This window comes from Ixodes scapularis, unplaced genomic scaffold (assembly GCF_016920785.2).
Source record: "Ixodes scapularis isolate PalLabHiFi unplaced genomic scaffold, ASM1692078v2 PGA_scaffold0__279_contigs__length_252992795, whole genome shotgun sequence".
Taxonomy (NCBI): Eukaryota; Metazoa; Arthropoda; class Arachnida; order Ixodida; family Ixodidae; genus Ixodes; species Ixodes scapularis.
Genome location: NW_024609835.1, coordinates 48,904,060 through 48,910,798, shown reverse-complemented (window position 1 = coordinate 48,910,798; position 6,739 = coordinate 48,904,060). Strand labels below are relative to the sequence as shown.

The 6,739-nt window shown below is 41.4% G+C and overlaps 1 pseudogene; it reads right to left on the bottom strand.

Moving 5' to 3' along the window:
- Window positions 1-4,756: 4,756 nt before the first annotated feature.
- LOC120848442 lies at window positions 4,757-6,431 on the bottom strand (annotated as a pseudogene).
- Between the last annotated feature and the right edge of the window lie 308 nt (window positions 6,432-6,739).

The following is a 6,739-nucleotide window of genomic DNA, read 5'->3' as shown; positions in this document are numbered from 1 at the left end:
TTAATAGTTTTTTGTTTTACATATATGGCTGCACCGTTTAATCCCACATCATATACCGATTAAAGGCTGTTCAAATGACTTTTACACTTTCTACTACATCTGTTTTATTCCCCCAAAATGTATTGAGCGTATAAATATATTTTTGCTACGTGCTTGAAATGAAACTGGCTTTTGTTTTGCTCGCATTTATTTGCAATGAATTCGCTATCGTCCAAGCATTCAGCTTATCAAGAAATTTATTTGCACTATCTATAACTTGATCGGTGTGATTCTCTGACAAAAATACACTCGTACCGTTTGCGTTGATAATAAACCTTACATCGTGATTAATGTTTGCAATGTCATTTATGTACATATTGAAAAGAAGAGGTCCCAGTATATTTTCTTGAGGTACACCAAACGTTTGTAGCCTCAAATCAGATAGTTTCTTATACCGTTCTACGTTTTGGTTGCGGTCACGAAGATAGATTTCAAACAACTGCAAGAAAACACAACAAATACCGTAAATGTTCAACTTTGGGAGCAACGTTTTGTGATTCAGGCAGTCAAAAGCCCTCGAAAAGTCATTTAATAGACCGAGTGTCACCAGCTTCTTTTCGATATTATTTGAAATTAACTCCTTTTGTTTCACCAATGAAATTTCCGTCGAACGACCCTTGCGATACCCATTCTGACAGGGAACAAGTATTGAAAATTTTCTAAAGTTATTTTGATGTATAATTTTTGAAGTCCCCTAGAAAATTCAGGTAAAATGGAAAAAGGTCTATATACAATTTCCCAAATTATTTTTGTCCCTAGCTATGTAAAAAAACGAATACCTTTGCTATCTTCATTTTTTAAAGAAAGTTACAGTTTTTAGTGCTAGATTAAAAATATAAATTGAGCATGAAACAATCTAGCGTAGTACATCTAATTTGAAGGTAATAAATGTCAAAACATTTACTATTTTTTCTAAATTTTCAAACAGTACGTATTTCATTTTCCACACCAGGAAAAAAGAAATTTCGTTAGAATTCACGACATGTCTAGAAGCATCTTTTAAATGTTCTTTGTACAAGCTCAAAAAATACTCATTGAATGTTTTTGCTAAAGTCACGCCACTTACTTCTATACCATCGTTTTTAATTTCTCTTACCCCCTCTTTCTGCGTCCTACGTTTGAATAAGGAATTCCTTCTTTCCAAACAACATTTGTTCTTCTCTCACCTTCAGAAAATAATTGTAGTATGCAAGCTTTGCTTGTCTTAGATTTCGTGTTAGTAAATGTGCTTGTTCTTGTTTTTATAATAAAGAGAAAAGTTGAGTGTCTTTACTTCGCAGAATTCGGTGATAAATCTCATATATTAAATTATTATTTTTTATTTATTTTTAATTTAAGTTGAATAACCCAAGGTGTGTGAGATTTGTGAGGAAATTTCTGAGCTCCGTAAGAGAAACAATGAATGTACAAAATAATAAATCTATCAAGAAAGTAACCAAATGACTCGTCAGCCGATGCGCTAAATAGCACCGCACTCCAGTCTTCACGATTTAGGTATTGTTAAAAATCTTCAACGTTATTTATGCCTATACTTATAGATTATACTTCATTTGCATAAGACACTTTTCCTTTCGAGCCTACATCAGCAAGCATAGAAATTGGAAACTGATCACTGATTGTTTCTCCGATTCCTCGGGAGATAACATTAAATTCACAAATATTCGTTAAAACAAGTCGAACAATGCCACGCGTTGAAGTGTGATAGAGTGCTTTTAAAAATAACATCAAGCAGCCTGTGCGACTGAAATAATGACCGAACTTTTAGTTTGATATGGCGAGGACTGAGGCATGTCTATGGTGGAGTAACGGCTCATAAAGAAAGTAAATTCACTTTCCCCAATATACATAAAAACGAGTCTAGGAGTTTGAGAAAAAAAAATATTCCCACTGGGCGGGCGATAAATCGCAGAAAGAAAAAAAACCACTATTTTATCGTGCAGTAGAACCAGTATCTCGTTGTCGTTCGTGGTCTTTTTTTAAAATCACTAATCAAAGTACAGTGGAATTCCTTCTTTACATGCATGTAAAACGTTTCTCCTTTTTTATATCCTCTGTTATGATCGAAAATTACATAATTCCCTAGTTGATCGACGTCATCATCAGACGTATAGTAAGTTTCAGTATGTTCGAATCATACATAAAGTTGAAACTGTTAATAAACAATACTTAATTCATCATATTTACTTCGCACAGATTGAACATTTAAGTGAAGCAGAGATAATGGAACGCGTGGTTGCCAATTGAAAATTCCTCTAACATCATTTGTTAATAAATTAGCCTTGTCATTAATGGTACAAAACAAAAGCCTTGCAAGCGCTAAACAAAAAAGGCACAAAAATCACTCGAGTTTGTGCAAGCCATTAACAGTCACAGTCACATTTGCTCTAGCGTTTTCCTTCTCTCTTACCAAAAGTTTTCTGTTCTTGAGCCAGTCATAATGATATAGTTGTGTCTTGGCCCATTCTCTCGCTTCCCAAAGAAGCGTCTTGTCTCTCTGTGTCATGTTTTCTAAGCTATATATTTTGCTTCAAGTACGTTTCAGATTTCAACTTTTGTGTGTGTGTGTGTGTTTGGCGTCATTTGATTAGAGTAGAGTCCCTGTATAGGCTCCTTACGGGAGCCAGAATTGCGCGTTCATACCCCGTAGCGCCGTCTTTCCTGCACGGCATGTTGGTCCTGCTCCTCACGTAACTGAATATGGCGAAAAGCGACGCCGTGCGTTCGAGGCTCGCGGCGCACTCGAAAGCAAGGGAACGTGCGCCGGGGCGCGTGCAACGTGTTTTTTTTCTGCACGGCGTTTGCTCCTGCACCTCACATGATCGGATCTCCGCGAATAGCGGCGCGGCGGCACGTGGAAAACAGACGCGCAACTCTGGCTGCCTAGAAAGCCTATAGAGGAACTCTAGGTTAGAGAATCGAACAATTATCCCGGAAGTTTTATCAGGACGCGAAGCCAGATTGTGAGTCACAACAACTTGATATGTGGTTCGAGAACCTCTAGTTAATTCGCAACTTCATTCAATCTGGGTATAAGGCTTTTATTTTAATTTTATTTCTATTACGGGGATCCCGTGTATTTTTAGATTTTGCTTGCGGCTCCTCCATCCGAGATTGTGAACCCTCTGTTTCTATAGCCTTTAAATTTTTACGTCGGCTTCCGTCGGCCTTCTCCAAGATAATAACGCTTTTCCTTAAGTTTTTTTTTATATCTTGTCCACCGATAGTTTTCAGTATTTTATCGCAGTTTGCAGATTTACTGTAGCAAACTTGGATGATACTGCATCGGGAATGCAACTCTGCATATTCCTGCTCCAGGTACTATACTGCGGACCATCTTCAGCGAAGGCGGGATGCTGGAATGCCACGCACAACCATCACCGGTCTAAGACCTGCGTCGAGTGGGCAAGCGTCGGCGAAAACAATTCGTATGCCGCCGGATCTGGAGGATTTCTATCACTTCAGCTGGCAACACTGATCACCAACCACGGACGCCACCGCCATGACAGCTGGACTACGAAAGCACGCCTACTTCGAGCTATCTTTGGGGCATGACACTGCATCGAGAATGGAACGCTCATGCATATTCCTGCTCCAGGTTGGTTATTTAGAGTTTGCTGCTTGCTATCGTTCAAATGACTACTGTCTACCATTTCGTCGTTTACCCTGAGACTGGGTTTTTTTTTGAAGAGCAGAAGAACAGAAAAAACAGACAGGTCTCAAACTCAGCTACAGGTTTATTTCAACAACTTCCTCTTATATAGTTCGTTTTCGTCGTCAACAACCAATCACATACGACTTGTCCTTTGCACCGTGACTTTACAGGTTCCACTCTATCACAAAAGAAGCGGACACTCCCAACGTTTCCAAGTGAAAAGGTTCTAGCAGAAGATATGCCTCACAAAGCCTCAAGCAACTCTTTTGTGTCCTCAAAATAAACAGGACAACAGCCCACAACAACATCCCACTCAAAACTGGTCACCTCCAAAATTGTAGAAAACAGACAATACACACCAGTATACACCACAGACAATACACACCAAAGAAGCCTTTCAGAATGACTAACTAAAAAAAAAAAAAAAAAAACTTAAAACTAAAAATTGTTTGCAGCGATTCCCTATTTGCATGGAAGGTTGACTAATGCAATTTCCCAACGATCTAATCCTAATTGTTTCTCTTACCACCCTTTTAACATCGTTGCTTTCCTTAACAACTACATCCGTTCCAGACCAATCCGTTGTGCAGTTTCTACACTCCTCCAGATGCTTCGCCAACTCCGAATTTGCTGCATTATTTTTAACATTCCTTTTGTGTTCTGTTAAACGATCGTTTAAGCACCGAGAGGTTTGGCCTACATACTTAAAACCACACGCCAAAGGAACCTCATACACCACGCCTACGCTACACGGCACCGACTTTTCCCTATGCGCCTTCTGACAGCCCTTCTGAGCCGTTTCAAAAGGTGTCAATCTATCTAACCTAAAATCCGTGCTGAATACGACATCCACGCCATATTTTTTTGCACATGCTCTAAGATTGTGGGACACCTCGTGAAAATACGGAACCACAGCGTACCTCTTCCTGATTTCTTGCGTCTTCCCCTTTTTCTCCCTGCACTGTAGGGCAATCTGCCTTTTGATGTACCCTTCCCCATATCCTGCCATTACCAGTCTTTCCCACTGGTTTTTTAGTGCCTCCGGTCCGAAATGCATGCATGATCTCACCAAAGCATTACTAATCAAAAATCTGACTACCCCGGCTTTTACATTTTTCGAGTGACAGCTACTCTTTGACAGAACCGGTTTTGGGTTTTCCTTCCCATACTCCCAACAAAGACCTCGTTCCAAATGTAAACGCAGGTCGAGAAATTGCAGGACCTCGCCCCTTGGCCTCTCTAACGTGCATCTCAACTCTGGCGCCGCTGACCTTACTACTTGTTCTAAAACTTGGTCCAATCCTTCCTGAACAGAGCAAACTAAGATATCATCCACAAATCTTTTCACAAAACACTTTGGAGACAACTCTTTTACCTTGTCATACACTTGCTGGTCCACCGAGTTTAAGTAAATTTCCGCTAACAAAGGCGCTACAGACGAACCTATACAGACTCCCTCTTTTTGCACAAAATTGCGACCTTCGTATTCCAATACCGTTGACTTTAAATAAAGGTCTAGCACCGAAAGAAAACTATCCACCGCTATTCCTGTTAATGATTGAAACTTAATAAGGTTCCCTTCCAAGGCGATCCTCACTCTATTCATTAGTCTGCTTTTCTCTAAAGAGTAATATTGGTCCTTGATGTCCATGGAGAATACCGCGCACTTCCTTCCGTGAAACTTTTCCATTACTTCAATCAACTCACTAGAGTTCTTTAAGGCAATTGACTTCTCCAAATTAGCTAACTTCAAACCCCGCTGTAAGAAGCATGAGACCACCTTCTGCCACGTCCCATTCTCGTTAACAACGGTACGTAGGGGCATTTCAATTTTATGATCCTTCAAAAAGAATTTAAGGGTGAGCGTTGAACGCAACGGTTTCAAAACGCTTTTCGCTACCTCTTCCATGCTTTCCTCCTGAAAAACCTTGCAAATGCTCTTCCTCAGCTTCCCGATATTGCCCTTCCATTCATTAAACAATGATCCCAACGCTTCCTCCGACTTCTTCTGAAAGGCCTGTACGGGCAAAACTGCAAACCTTCCTGTTTTATCTGTCTGCAACAGTTTTAACGAACTCCTTTCTACCTCTTGTTTCACCGCTCTCACATCCTTGAAATTCCTCCTATCGATGGGATACGCGTTTCGCATTAATTTTTCTATGCGCCCTACCGCATCTTCGACAAACGCAAGTTTCTCCTCACTATCCACAACCCTGGCGATTGACTGTATGTCAGAAAACACGTCGATTCTAGACGGCTTAACGTTTACACAGTACTTCGGACCTCTACCCAAGAACTCCTCCAATTTCTTTGACACCACTACATTTTCCGGGTTAATTATACAATGCTGTTGTTTACAATTTCCTGTCCCCTGTACACACTTATTTACCTCTGCCCCCCGAGAATTCCACAACTTGAAACTGTCCAAAACATGCCTTCTTTTGACATACCACGCACGGTCGAAATGTGTCCTCATGACGGCGCTCCAAAGATGGTTGTCTCCATGCCTCCTGAAGTTCTTTCCGAGAAGAAGATTCCAGAGTCTGTCACAGGCGCTGCGGATGTCTTGAACCCGTTGACCTGTTCCAGACCTGTAGGCTTTGATGACCTTCTTCTTGTCCTTCCACGGTATCCCGGAGGCGGCCAGTTGTTTGAAGAATAGCGGGTCCACATACTTTTTCCGCAGACACATCCCGAAGAACGCAACGTCGGCTTCCAACTCCGCCATCCGACGTCCCATCTTGTCCAGTGCCACGTGCGCTTGGCTGATTAGAAAGGCCGGCGACGACGAAAACGTTGGTTCGAAAGAACCGGTAAAAGAAAATGGCGACACTGCTAACAGACTACACTCTAAAAAAAAAGGGAGGAGAAAGGGAGGAAAACAACGATGTTCCTCCCTGTCGCCAACGGAAGGAAGGAAATTGCCCTTGTTCCTCCCTTTCACCGATCCACATGCAGCGCTACCTAGTGGCGCTTGAAAAAGGGACGAAAATTCCTCCTCTATATTCGTGGCGGCAGCGGCGGTCGAACCGCCGCTGCCACCGCAGA